This window comes from Chlorocebus sabaeus, chromosome 21 (genome assembly GCF_047675955.1).
Source record: "Chlorocebus sabaeus isolate Y175 chromosome 21, mChlSab1.0.hap1, whole genome shotgun sequence".
Taxonomy (NCBI): Eukaryota; Metazoa; Chordata; class Mammalia; order Primates; family Cercopithecidae; genus Chlorocebus; species Chlorocebus sabaeus.
In genome coordinates this window covers 97,959,769-97,975,210 of record NC_132924.1, presented here as the reverse complement: position 1 = coordinate 97,975,210, position 15,442 = coordinate 97,959,769, and the positions used below count along the sequence as shown (strand labels likewise).

At 35.8% G+C, this 15,442-nt stretch overlaps 1 protein-coding gene across 8 annotated transcripts in view; it reads left to right on the top strand.

Moving 5' to 3' along the window:
- The window catches only part of POT1 (protection of telomeres 1), a 121,512-nt gene that overhangs the window by 15,391 nt on the left and 90,679 nt on the right, over nt 1-15,442 (top strand). The window contains exon 4 of one of the 8 annotated variants that reach the window (XM_038004420.2): nt 6,158-6,234. The exons of the other annotated variants lie outside the window; for them this stretch is intronic. The gene's annotated coding sequence lies outside the window, so the exon portion shown is untranslated. The remainder of the gene's footprint in view (nt 1-6,157; nt 6,235-15,442) is intronic. 8 annotated transcript variants of the gene reach the window in all.

Sequence of the window (15,442 nt, the reverse complement as noted above, 5' to 3'; positions counted from 1 at the left end):
TAACACTTAGGGACAAAAGTAGATCTCATCTGAAGCCTGTAGTTGGTTAGAACAGTCTGGAGCAGTAAATGGGAAACAAACTACAAAATTCTACAACTACTGACAAGTAAGTATATATCAGATACTGTTCTAGGTCCTGGGGTTATAGCTGTCAACAAAACTTAGTTCTTGCTTTCATGGAATTTACATTTTAGGGGAATGAAGAAATGCAAGGAATAATTATATAAAGTAATATTAGGTAGAAATGTGGGCTGGAGAAAAAGCAAGTTAAGGTGGTAGAGCTTAAAGGGAGGTATGAGAAATAAATTAATTTTCTGAAGAAGTTAAATATAAATACATTTATTAAATAACAGATACTTGTAGAAAACTGAGTTACAGTTGTTTCTCTGTATCTGCGTGAGATTAGTTCCTGGAGCCCCCTATGGATATAAAAATCTGTGGATGCTCAAATCTTATATAAAATGGCAAAATATTTGCTTATCACCCATGTGTATTCTCCCCACCATTTACATTAAATCATCTCTAGATTATTTATAATACTTAATGCAATGTACATGCTATCTAAATAGCTATACTGTATATTTTTAAATTTGTATTATTTTTTATTGTTGTAGTATAATTTTTTAAAAAAACTTTTTTCCTGAATATTTTTCAGTCTGAGTTGGTTGAATTTACAGATGCAAAATTTGCAGATACAGGGCCAACTATATGTCAGAAGAAGGGCTTTTTTTATTTTTTATTTTTTTGGTACTTTCCGTGGTTAGTGCCTTCTACATAGCAGAAACTTGTGTAGAAAGACTTGATCTGTTAAGCTGTCAATACTACCCAAAATGATCTATAGATTCAAGATAATCCCCATGAGAATTATAAAACTTTGCTGCAGAAATGTAAGGACTAATCCCCAAATTTGTATGAAATTTCAAGGGGCTTCAAATTGCCACAACAACCTTAAAAAAGAACAACGAAGTCTTAGTACTCAGGCTTCCCAGTTTCAAAACTTAGCACAGAGCTGCAGTAATCAAAACAGTGGTACTGGCATAAGGATAGACAGAAATCAATGGAGTACAATTGAGTCCAGAAGTAAACCCATACTCTTTTTTTTTTCTTTCTTTCTTTCTGAGTTGGAGTCTCGTTCTGTCGCCCAGGCTGGAGTGCAGTGGCATGACCTCGACTCACTGCAACCTCTGCCTCCTGGGTTCAAGCGGTTCTGCTGTCTCAGCCTCCCGAGTAGCTGGGACTACAGGGATGTGCCACCACATCTGGCTAATTTTTTGTATTTTTAGTAGAGATGGGGTTTCACTGTGTTAGCCAGGATGGTCTTGATCTCCTGACCTCATAATCCGCCCACCTCAGCCTCCCAAAGTGCTGGGATTACAGTAAACCCATACTTCTATGGCTAAGTAATTTTTTGACAAGGATGACATGTTCAGCCAATGGTGAAAACAGTTAAATTAAAAAAAAGAAATAAAAGACATTCAAATTAGAAGGGAAGGAGTAAAACTATCTCTATTTAAAAATGACCATTTGTCTTTTCAACAAATAATAATGAGACAACTGGATTTCCACATGCAAAAGAATGAAATTAGATTCTTACCTTATATACAAAATTTAACTCAAAATGGATTAAACATCTATATATGAGAGCTAAATCGCTAAAGTCATTGAGAAATACAGAGGCAAATCTTCATGAGCTTGGATTTGGCAGTGGATTGTTAGATATGATACAAAAGGGATGAGCAATGAGGAAAAATTGATAAATTAAGCTTCATAAAAATTTTAAAATGTTATGCATCAAAGGACATTATCATGAACATGAAAAGACAGTGTATAGAGTGGTAGAAAATATTTGCAAATCATATATCTAATGAGGATTTGCTATCTAGGATATATAACGGACTTCTTAAATTCAACAACAAAAAGATAAACAATTCAATTAAAAAAATATGTGATTTGAGTTAAGTATTTCCTCAAAGAAGAAATACAGTACTGATGGTGGTTGATACGGTTTGGCTGCGTCCCACCCAAATCTCATCTTGAATTGTAACTCCCACAATTCCCACGTGTCATGGGAGGAACCTGGTGGGAGGTGATTGAATTATGGTGGCGGGTCTTTCCTGGACTGTTTTCGTGATAGTGAATGAGTGTCACAGGATCAGATGATTTTAAAAACCAGAGTTTTTCTGCACAAGCTCTCTCTTAATGCCATCCACATGAGATGTGACTTGCTCTTCCTTGCCTTCCGCCATGATTGTGAGGCCTCCCCAGCTATGTGGAACTGTAAGTCCAGTAACCTCTTTGTTTTGTAAATTGCCCAGTCTCAGGTATGTCTTAGCAGCTTGAAAACGGACTAATACAGTGGTCCTGGCATTTTGGGGAGTATCTTATCTTCTGAGGCTGTGGCCATCTTTTGGCCTTCTGGAGCTGGAGCCTCTGCAGTATACCTTGCCAGTTTTTTGTATTTGAAATATTACTCTGAATACATCTGTGCTTCCTAAAGGAAATAGGAGAATTTGCATGTATTCATTAAGCCATTCACACATTTATTAAACAATATATTGAATACCTATGAAGAGCCGGGCCCTATTCCTAAGCACTGATGAGCCAAACAGACAAAGTTGTCCTTATGCAGCATATGTTCTAGGGAAGAAAGACAATAAGTAAATATATACCTTTTCTAGTTGGAAACAATGCTATGGAGAACATAAGGCAATGGATGAAAGATGAGATTTGAACTGTAAACGTGAGAAGGGGAAGGAAGGTATATATTTATTTGGTGGTGAAGAAAAAACTGACAAGTAACATTTGGTAAGAGACTTCAGAGAAGTGATGTGAAGATCCTCAGGTATTTGAAATAAGAGTGTTCTAGAGCAGAACTTAGCAATTACAAAGACTCTGCAATGTGAGTGTATGTTTCATATATGGCAAGGGGAAGCTCAGGGTATCTTAAACCCAGCAGGTGTGACTTGGAGTAAAACTCTTAATTCCATTGAGCTTTTTTTTTTCCCTCCAATTTTAAAGATGGAGGTAATGATACCTGCCTTTCTGGATTGTTGAAAGGACTCGAGACAGAATATAGCCACTACTAGCACATAGTAGTAACTCAGTACATAGCAACTATTATTATCGTCATTACTACTATTGTAATTAGATACAGCTTCAATGAAGAAGAAGACAGTAGAGGGAGGACATCTGAACCCTGAGCCCAATAGTTTAGCTTCTAATCCCTGCTTTTCTTCAGTTAATTTTTGGCCCTTGAATAACATTGAATGTTGCCAGTTTCAAATTTAATCAAATATAAAGTAAGGGTTTTGGATTAGCTGAGAATTCTGAATAGTTTTGACATACAGTAGTTGCAGAAATTGTCGTGATTTATAAATAATTCAGTGCCCTTGAGAAATGGTACCATTTTTGTAAAACCTGTGGGGTCTAGAATAAAGATCCATTTCAAGCAAACTGTTAAAACATCTGCTTTTATTTTCTTGTTACAAGAATTTTGTGATACACGGTGAAACTCAGACTTTATCTTTTTTGCTCAAGTTGCTGTGAAGAACTGTTATATCAGTTAATTTTTTTCTCACTTCTACTTTGAACAAAGAAAAGGAAAATCAGTGTTGTGTTAGTTTTCCACGTGCAGTGCTGTTACTAATCAGTGATATATCTTAAAATCTTGCTTTAGAATTTAGGGAAGTAATGCATTTGCCATACAGTTCATCTCCTAAAGCTCATAGTACAAATCATCAGACCATTTCTCTGAGATTGATCGCTGATAAAATTTTTAAAATATTGATTGAAATATAGTTCTAATCTAGTTGATATGGCACAAAAATTCTAGAGACAAATATACTACGAAGAAGTTTCTGACAGTCATCAGGGAAGGACACTAGGAAATAAAAAAGAAAAAAGCATGCATGCATATACACACAATCGTGCCTGCTTGAGGCGATTTCAGATAGGCATTAATTGCTCCAAAGGAATCCCTGTGTAAATATCTATTTTGATAAGGTGCTTTTTTTAGTTGGTGGCCCTAGTAAAGGTCTGCTATCATTACTGTTATTTGTATTATTCTTTCCCTTGAAGGCAAGACTTTATTTGAGCTTAGTTAAAATAATTAATATTTGAGATGACAGTTCTAAATTATTAAGAATTCAGTGTTGGTATCTTATAAAATTTTGCATTTATGAACATTAAATAAATGTCAGGTGCTAATATGAATACAAAATCTCATTCACTAAAGAATTTTTGAAACATTTGTTTTAACAATACAGAAAATAGTGTTGGGGTAAATGTAGGTAGAGTTGCTCTGAGAGAGGTGTGTGTACATTATATTTCTATGAATATATTTAAACATTTTTCTGAGTGTATAAATCTGTTATACTTTTTCTCATTACTCTTAGGGTGTGTCTGTGTACCTGTCTGTGTTAACACACCTATGTGTGTTTATGTTTGGGAATTCATAACTTAAAGGGTTTTTCTAGTTAACATTTTAGATGTTTTGAGGTATAATGATGTAAAGAGATGCAAATTCTAATTTCTTGTGAGGTAAGGAGATTAAAGAACTTATTTTTCTGTTTCTTTTCCTATCCTTTGTTTATTTTACATAGTTCAGTAGCAAATAAGGTCTATATATAAAGAGCCGTTAGGTAATAAAAACCATTGTTTCTTTTTCAAACATTTATTACAGCCAATTTTTAACATTTAACCAGTTTTTTTCAGAATTAAAATTTTACTAATAATATTATATTTGTATGAAATCTTACAGATTGCAAAGTGTCTTCGTATAAGTTTTTCATTTAACTGTTAACCCTCTGTGATGATGGTGATTGGCACTTTTATTATGAAGATAACCCTCTAAGGCTAACATTTGTTATAGGGCTTAGAATAAGTAGAGAAACCACTCTATCTCCACACCTTTTTTTCTTACCTCATGGTGGTATTATGGACTTGACAATCTTACGAATATTTGTCTGAGAAGATTTTGTTGTTTTTGTGTAGTCATGATTTTAAAACATTTAGACAGTATGGCAGGCTATAAACTGAAAAGCAAAAGTTCCCTCATTCCCACTGAATCCCCTGCCATTTCCCAGTCCCATTCTTCAGGTAAAAATCACTGCTATGCTTTTTTTGGTACCCTTCCAGGTTTTATGTATGTGTGTATATATATGTGCACTTGCCTTTGTGTGTGTGTGTGGGCATGGATAAGCCTGTATGTGCATATTTTTCACCAAGTAACTGTGTTTTGCAAGTTGCTTTATTTTTACCTAATATATCTTGGATATTTTAGAGCTGTGTTTTAAAAATAAGTACATGCTATTGAATATCAGAGATCAATTTGTTTATATTTTAAATATATTTCACCTTTATCCTTTAAGATTTTTACATTTATTAAATGTTTATTTGAGAAATAGTATAAAAGGGTTATGATATGAATTAACAAAACATGTATAGTACACCTACAGAATATGTACATTACATTAGGTGTTTGTATTTTGCCTGACATGTAAAGTGTTTTCTGCTATTGAAATACATTTTAAATAGGTATTCATTAAAATAGAATAGAACTACACTAGTTAATTAGTACCTGTCAGATGACAGGTTGTTAATAATGATAAGTCAAGGTTTCTTGCTTTTAAAATGATGTAAAGACTGAGGTCACATTTACTTTAAATTATTTCTGGATTTTAAACCCAGAAATGCTGATTATTTGAGGGTCTAATATACCCATTTATTATAGTATCAAGATTGAAGATTGTTCCAACCCAAAGGTAAAACTTTTTGCTTAAAGGAATGAGTTTTCTCCAATTTGATTCTTAAACCTTCTTCTTTGCCATTTGCTTGTTCCCTTAAGGGTAACGTTGTATTTGAATACAGTAATCCTAAAACACTAAAATGAATTTTAACAAGATTTTAATCTTTGCTTTGGTAGACTAATGTGATATATTTTGCAGAAATACTCATGCTGTAATTAAGTCTTCCTCTGTATGAGACAGTTTTTGTTTTAGTTTTCATATTTTAAAGTCAGTTTTAACATTTAATATGTGGACTTAAAATATGAGGAAAGACTTTTCCAAAGTATTCTGAAAGTTAAAAAAAAATACCACAAAACTGTCAAAAATAAAGACATTTATTAATATCTTTTTTCTCCCTGTATCCCTGTTAGAGTTAGTTCTGAAAGAGGAATTTGAGTGGTGCCTGTCTTGAAAGTCAGGAGATTTGGATTCTCATCTTGGTTCATAGGTAATTAACTGTATGTGACCTTAGACCATTTATTTATTCTCTCTGGCCCTTATTTTCTTATCTGAAAAATGAAGATGTTTGATTACATGATCTCTAAGATCATTTTAAGTTCTAAAATGCTAAGAGTCTATGAAGTAAGTTTTGTAGTAGTTGTACAGTTTATTTTATTTTAAGATTCGTGAAGGTATACTGTCTACATATGTATGAATATTAATATCTTTGATTATTTAGTTGTCCAAACATTTGTTAAATGCTTTTGTATTCTATGATAGATGTTAGAGATATAGCAGTGAATAAGACAGTCATGGACCTTGCCCTCATAGAGCATAGTGTCCCATGGAGGAGAATTAAACAATTATTACATAATTATTTTATCCAGATATGATATGTAACTATGAATATTGAATAGTAGAACGAGAAGAGTAATGGAAAAATGATCACAGGGTACTTGGGTTGTAGATTGCAAGGAGAGAATAGCATATACAGAGGCCTTGAGCAAGCGTCCTGGAATATTTAATAAATTTTGAGAAGACAGAATACAGGGTGAATCACACAATATGTGACTGCTGAGGTGGGTAGGGGTCAAATCATACAGTGATTTGTAGGCAATTTAAGAAGTTTAGTTTTTAATGCTAATATTATTCACCTACATTACTTCCAATTATGACCTTGGTATTACTCAACCCAATACATGCAATTACTCAGAAAATACGTTTTTATAGAGAAACATTTTCTGTTAATCACTACACTATCAATGCCTTTAGGTCCCTGGTTTCTGCCTGTACCCTTATTCTTCAACAGTGTTTTAAAATATGATAACCTAATAAGATTTGTAAGGTCAATGTAGAAAAATTATTTAATGCTTGTTAAAGTCAAGTAAGTGTTTTTCACTTTGAATTATCAGTCATTTTATGTTTTCAGTGCCCTTTTCCTGCCCACTAAGTGTAATGACTTGAGAATTTCTGATGTATTATTTGTTAAAAATTAGCAAACTAATACACGAGTCTTGTAATTTATGCTATTATTTGCTGGTTGATTTGCTTATTTCACCACTGACTGTTTATTAGGAGGTACTAACATATAAAAACCATATTTGTTAATATGCAAATAATCTGATATATTTTTTAAAATACATTTTTAAAGCTTTGGTTTTTTAAAAAAATACTTTACATAAAAAGTTTTAGGTTCACAGCACAATTGAGAGAAAAGTAGAGAGATTTCCCTCACATTCTCTACCTGCAGTTATGCATAGCCACTTCTGCTATCAACGTTCCCTCACCAGAGTGGTATCACAGTTGGTGAACCTGCAATGACATCATTATCACTCAGAGTCCATGGTTTACATTAGGGTTTACTCTTGGTGTTGTACCTTCTATGAATTTTGAAAAATGTACTTTGACATATATCTACTATTATAGTACCTTATAGAGTATTTTCCACTGCCCTATAAATCCTCCGTGCTCTGCCTATTCATCCCTCCCTTTCCCTAACTTCTGGCAACCTCCGATGTTTTAGGTAGAATCATACAGTATGTGACCTTAATTCTATGGGGGGTGGAGCAGTTAATTGTTGATTTTCTGAAGAACACTTCTTATTGTTAAGAAGACCCTTTACTGACTTCATTTTTCTTCTCTGAGACTGGTTTGCAGTAAATATTCTATTTGGCTATACTAAACAGGGAATTGTTTAATGACAAGGGGGCTCACTCTTTGTAAGGCAGTGTGACAGAGTAAGTAGTACAGACACAAAAGGGAAATTACCCCTTGCTAATATTTAAGTATCTTAAATTAGTTTAAAGATTTCAGTGATTCCAAATGTGTTTTTAGTTTTATAACATGTATATGCATGTATATGCTTCTTACTTTTTGTAGCGTAGTATTTTTTTCTCCAGGCTGACCTCTTAACTTTTTTCACCCAATTGAGTTAAACATCTACTGTGGTATGTCAGAGTATACTCTTGGCACAGAACTACAGAACTAGGTAATGCCAATTCTTGTTTGAATGGCTTCAGTATACTCTTCTCAGAAGCTTAGAACACCCCATATAAAATCTCATTTTTAATTCGATCTAATGAGTGTTTATACAAACTAATATTACCTGTTATTTATTTATCTTTCTTATACTCTGTGTACTTGAATTAGTTTAAAAGCCATTATGATTTATAAATTCATGGAAACGGGATCCTAAGAGCCATTTATTTTTTCCCTCTTTGTTTAGTTCTGTGCTTCAGTCTTTGTTGTGTTAATTCATTCATTCACCAGATATTTGTTGAGCACTATGAACAGAAGCCTCTGGCAGACATTTATATGAAATATACACATGAATAAGACATTATTTTATTTTTATTTTTTATTATACTTTTGAGTTCTAGGGTACATGTGCACAACGTACAGATTTGTTACATATGTATACATGTGCCATGTTGGTGTGCTACAACCATTAACTTGTCATTTACATTAGTTGTATCTCCTAATGCTGTCCCTCCCCCGACCCCCACCCCATGACAGGCCCGTGTGTGTGATGTTCCCCTTCTTGTGTCCAAGTGTTCTTATTGTTCAATTCCCACCTATGAGTGAGAACATGCGGTGTTTGGTTTTCTGTCCTTGCAATAGTTTCCTCAGAATGATGGTTTCCAGCTTCATCCATGTCCCTACAAAGGACATGAACTCATCCTTTTTTATGGCTGCATAGTATTCCATGGTGTATATGTGCCATATTTTCTTAATCCAGTCTATCACTGATGGACAGTTGGGTTGGTTCCGAGTCTTTGCTATGGTGAACAGTGCCACAATAAACACATGTGTGCATGTGTCTTTACAGTAGCATGATTTATAATCCTTTGGGTGTATACCCAGTAATGGGATCACTGGGTGAAATGGTGTTTCTAGTTCTAGATCTTTGAGGAATTGCCACACGGTCTTCCACAATGGTTGAACTAGTTTACAGTCCCACCAACAGTGTAAAAGTGTTCCTATTTCCACATCCTCTCCAGCACCTGTTGTTTCCTGACTTTTTAATGATCGCTGTTCTAACTGGTGTGAGATGGTATCTCATTGTGGTTTTGATTTGCATTTCTCTGATGGCCAGTGATGATGAGCATTTTTTCACGTGTCTGTTGGCTGCATAAATGTCTTCTTTTGAGAAGTGTCTGTTCATATCCTTTGCCCACTTTTTGATGGGGTGGTTTGATTTTTTTGTTGTAAATTTGTTTAAGTTCCTTGTAGATTCTGGATATTAGTCCTTTGTCAGATGAGTAGATTACAAAAATTTTCTCCTATTCTGTAGGTTGCCTGTTCACTCTGATAGTAGTTTCTTTTGCTGTGCAGAAGCTCCTTAGTTTAATTAGATCCCATTTGTCAATTTTGGCTTTTGTTGCCATTGCTTTTGATGTTTTTAGACATGAAGTCTTTGCCCATGCCCATGTCCTGAATGGTATTGTCTAGGTTTTCTTCTAGGGTTTTTATGGTTTTAGGTCTAGGATTTAAGTCTCTAATCCATCTTGAATTAATTTTTGTATAAAGTCTAAGGAAGGAATCCAGTTTCAGCTTTCTACATATAGCTAGTCAGTTTTCCTACCACCATTTATTAAATAGGGAGTACTTTCCTCATTTGTTGTTATTGTCAGGTTTGTCAAAGATCAAATGGTTGTAGATGTGTGGTATTATTTCTGAGGACTCTGTTCTGTTCCATTGGCCTATATCTCTGTTTTGGTACCAGTACCATGCTATTTTGGTTACTGTAGCCTTGTAGTATAGCTTGAAGTCAGGTAGCGTGATGCCTCCAGTTTTGTTCTTTTTGCCTAAGATTGTCTTGGCAATGAGGGCTCTTTTTTGGTTCCATATGAAATTTAAAGTATTTTTTTCCAGTTATGTGAAGAAAGTCATTGGTTAGCTTGATGGAGATGGCATTGAATCTATAAATTACGTTGGGCAGTATGGCCATTTTCATGATACTGATTCTTCCTATTCATGAGCATGGAATGTTCTTCCATTTGTGTCCTCTTTTATTTCGTTGAGCCGTGGTTTGTAGTTCTCCTTGAAGAGGTCCTTTACATCCCTTGTAAGTTGGATTCTTAGGTATTTTATTCTCTTTGTAGCAATTGTGAATGAGAGTTCACTCATGATTTGGCTCTCTGTTTGTCTATTATTGGTATATAGGAATGCTTATGATTTTTGCACATTGATTTTGTATCCTGAGACTTTGCTGAAGTTGCTTATCAGCTTAAGGAGATTTGCGGCTGAGACAATGGAGTTTTTAAACATGCAATCACGTCATCTGCAAACAGGGACAATTTAACTTCTTCTTTTCCTGATTGAATACCCTTTATTTCTTTCTCTTGTCTGATTGCCCTGGCCAGAACTGCCAGTTATTGAATAGGAGTGGTGAGAGAGGGCATCCCTGTCTTGTGCCAGTTTTCAAAAAGAATGCTTCCAGTTTTTGCCCATTCAGTATGATATTGCTTGTGGGTTTGTCATAAATAGCTCTTATTATTTTGAGATACGCCCCATTGATACCTACCTAGTTTATCGAGAGTTTTTAGCATGAAGGGGTGTTGAATTTTGTCAAAGGCCTTTTCTGCATTTATTGAGATACTCATGGGATTGTGGTCTTTGGTTCTTTTTATATGATGGATTATGTTTATTGATTTGTGTATGTTGAATCAGCCTTGCATCTCAGGGATGAAGCCAACTTGATTGTGTTGGATAAGCTTTTTGATGTGCTGCTGGATTCGGTTTGCCAGTATTTTATTGAGGATTTTTGTACTGATGTTCATCAGGGATATTGAATGTATATTCTGTTGATTTGGGGAGGAGAGTTCCGTTGATATCTATTAAGTCCACTTGGTGCAGAGCTGAGTTCAAGTCCTGGATATCCTTGTTAACTTCCTGTCTCATTGATCTGTCTAATGTTGACAGTGGGGTGTTAAAGTCTCCCATTATTATTGTGTGGGAGTCTAAGTCCCTTTATAGGTCTCTAAGGACTTGCTTTATGAATCTGGGTGTTCCTGTATTGGGTGCATATATATTTAGGATAGTTAGCTCTTCTTGTCGAATTGATCCCTTTACCATTATGTAATGGCCTTCTTTGTCTCTCTTGATCTTTGTTGGTTTAAAGCCTGTTTTGTCAGAGACAAGGATTGCAACGCCTGCCTTTTTTTTTTTTATTTTCTATTTGCTTGGTAGATCTTCCTCCACCCCTTTATTTTGAGCCTATGTGTGTCTCTGCACATGAGATGGGTCTCCTAAACACAGCACACTGAGGGGTCTTGACTGTTTATCCAATTTGCCAGTCTGTGTCTTTTAATTGAGGCATTTATCCCATTTACATTTAAGGTTAATATTGTTATGTGTGAATTTGATCCTGCCATTATGATGTTAGCTGGTTATTTTGCTCGTTAGTTGATGCAGTTTCTTCCTAGCATCAATGGACTTTACAATTTGGCATGTTTTTGCTGTGGCTGGTACCGGTTGTTCCTTTCCATGTTTAGTGTTTCCTTCAGGACCTCTTGTAAGGCAGGCCTGGTGGTATCGAAATCTCTCAGCATTTGCTTGTCTGTAAAGGATTTTATTTCTCCTTCACTTAAGAAGCTTAGTTTGGCTGGATATGAAATTCTGGGTTGAAAATGCTTTTCTTTAAGAATGTTGAATATTGAACCCCACTCTCTTCTGGCTTGTAGAGTTTCTGCTGAGAGATCCACTGTTAGTCTGATCGGCTTCCCTTTGTGGGTAACCCGACCTTTTTTTCTGGCTGCCGTTAACATTTTTTCCTTCATTTCAACCTTGGTGAATCTGACAATTATGTGTGTTGAGGTTGCTCTTCTCAAAGAGTATCTTTGTGGCATTTGTATTTCCTGAATTTGAATGTTGGCCTACCTTGCTACGTTGTGGAAGTTCTCCTGGATAATATCCTGGAGAGTGTTTTCCAGTTTGGTTCTATTATCCCCATATCACTTTTAGGTACACTAATCAAATGTAGATTTGGTCTTTTCACATAGTCCCATATTTCTTGGAAACTTTGTTCATTTTTTTTTTACTCTTTTTTTCTCTAAACTTCTCTTCTTACTTCATTTCATTCATTTGATCTTCAGTCACTGATACCCTTTTTTCCACTTGATCCAATCGCCTACTGAAGCTTATGCATGCATCACGTAGTTCTTGTGCCATTGTTTTCAACTCCATCAGGTCATTTAAGTTCTTCTCTACACTGTTTATTCTAGTTAGCCATTTGTCTAATCTTTTCAAGGCTTTTAGCTTATTTGCGTGGGTTCAAATATCCGCCTGTAACTTGGAGAAGTTTTTTATTACTGATCTTCTGAAGCCTACTTCTGCCAACTTGTCAAAGTCATTCTCTATCCAGCTTTGTTCCATCACTGGCGAGAAGCTGCGATCCTTTGGAGGAGAAGAGGCGCTTTGATTTTTAGACTTTTCAGCTTTTCTGCTCTGGTTTCTCCCCATCTTTGAGGTTTTATCTACCTTTGGTCTTTGATAATGGTGACCTTCAGATGGGGTTTTGGCGTGAAGGTCCTTTTTGTTGATGTTGATGCTATTCCTTTCTGTTTGTTAGTTTTCCTTCTTACAGTCAGGACCCTCAACTACAGGTCTATTGGAGTTGACTGGAGATCCACTCCAGACCCTGTTTGCCTGGGTATCACCAGCAGAGGCTGCAGAACAGCAAATATTTCAGAAAAGCAAATGTTGCCGCCTGAGCCTTCCTCTAGAAGCTTCGTCTCAGAGGGGCACCCGGCTGTATGAGGTGTCAGTCAGCCCCTACTTCGAAGTATCTCCCAGTTAGGCTACTCGGGGGTTAGGGACCCACCTGAGGAGGCAATCTGTCCGTTCTCAGATCTCAAACTCCATACTGGGAGAATCAGTGCTCTCTTCAGAGCTGTCAGACAGGGACGTTTAAGTCTGCAGAAGTTCCTGCTGCCTTTTATTCAGCTATGCCCTGCCATCAGAGGTGGAATCTACAGAGGCAGGCAGGCCTGGTTGAACTGCAGTGGGCTCCACCCAGTTCGAGCTTCCCAGCCGCTTTGTTTACCTAGTCAAGCCTCAGCAATGGTGGATGCCCCTCCCCAAGCCTCGCTGCAGCGTGGCTGCAGCCTCGCAGTTCGATCTGCTGTGCTAGCAGTGAGCAAGGCTCTGTGGGCGTAGGACCTGATGAGCCAGGCATAGGATATAATCCCCTGGTGTGCCGTTTGCTAAGACCATTGGAAAAGCACAGTATTATGGCAGGAGTGTCCCGATTTTCCAGGTACCACGTTTCATGGCTTTCCTTGGCCAGGAAAGGGAATTCCCCCACCCCTTTGCTTCCCCAGTGAGGCAATGCCTGCTTCGCCTCACACTCTGTGGGCCGCAACCACTCTCTGACAAATTCTAGTGAGATGAACCCAGTACCTCAGTTGGAAATGCAGAAATCACCTGTCTTCTGCGTGACTCACGCTGGGAGCTGTAGACTGAAGCTGTGCCTATTCGGCCATCTTGGAATGATCTCCATTATTTTTAGTCCAAGGAACTTACGGGACTTTAAGGGCTTTAAAGGCGTTAAGAAAAGTTTGTAAATAACACACAAAGAGAAAAATGCTAAAATGCTATGTAGGAGAGTTTAGAGGAAGGTAGAATTACTTGTTTTTGAGAGAGAATCCGTTATAGATTCTACCAGGAAGAAGGCTAAACTTTGAAATATGGATAAGGTTAGATATGTACAAATGGGAAACATGTTTTTTATTTGTAGCAGTGGCTCAAAGTACGTAAAGAATATATATGGAAAAGCACTATACTTTTAAGAGGATCCAATTTGTCTAATATTGAATGGGAAGTATGTAGAAATAAAACAGGAAGACTTGGTTGGAATGAGATCACTGAGGGCCTTCAGTGCAGTTTTTATATGTATATTCAAATATAAATCCACATTTACGAATATAATAAACACATTTTATTTTTTTTTAAAAAGCTGTGACTATTTTTTCTATGCTGTTGAATGTATGCCAGAGGAAGGGTTGTAACTTTTTACTGAATTGTGTGTAGCTACTGTTAACTTCAGAAACATTTTTCTTATGAATGCTGATGTCCAGCTTTTAGTCATTTATTCTTTTTAAAATTTTTCTTCATGATAAAAGAAATACATACTCAGTCTTTTTAAAAAGTTTAGATTCTGCAGGAAAATAGAAAGAAAATGGTCATCTGTACTCAAACATTTGCATTTGGTGTATAGTATTTACTTTTGAAAACATTTTTAAGTGGAACACAGAATAACAAGAGGTAGGTTTTTTTTCTGCTTGGATAATTTAGAACTGATAAACTGTTGGCTTCGCTACTTCTATTTATCTTCTGTGTTAGTTTGAGAAACAATTTTAAATATTTGACTAAAATCTTAAGTTTTCATTTAATCAGAATGTATTGGTTTGAGGTCACTTGAAAGTGGAGTGTATTTTTCAGTTTGTAAAACTGAAAAAAGGTAACTCATTTGTTATTTTAATTCCAGAAGCGTGTTCATTTTATTTTTTAAACTGCATAAAACGTTTTAGAGAGATATAAAATCTTCAGTAAGAAGAAAAATTTTCTCCCACTTAACTATGAAGAGTTGTGGTAATTTGGCATTATCAGCATACATACAGTTATGTTTGCAATCTCATGTGAAGAAAAAAAGGCAGGAGTTTGCAGAGCTACAATACCTGGTTAGGGCAAGAGATTTTTTAAAAAGGCAACATAAGGTCTTTCCTTTGGTTCATAGACAGTTTGTTTTGGGAGGGCCTGCTTTGTGCCAACTCCTGTAAATACAGAGCAGAATTAGAAATGACCGCTATCTTCAATATGCTCTCAGTCCAATTATTAAGTCTGAATAGAGGATTGTGGGAATTGACACTAGGCCCTTGTATGTGCAAAGCAAACTGTGGTAATGCAGAAGACTTCCACTTGATAGAGTTTAAAATTATTGAAGGAAGATGACCAAAAGCCCAGGCATTTTGGTGTATCTTAAGGTATTGGTGTTAAAATTAAGGGAATAAGACAATAAAAAATATGTATGCAGCAAGGCAAAACTCTTTGAGTATTTCTGTTTTAGTATTTGGAAAATAAGAAAAGGAAATTTGAAGAATGAGAGAGGAAGGGATAAATGGAGAATGGCTTCTTACTGCTGTTACAAACCTAAGTAGTAAGAAGCTATCTTTGTTCTTATTAGTCTATAAATGGAGGTTTCTTATTATATCTAT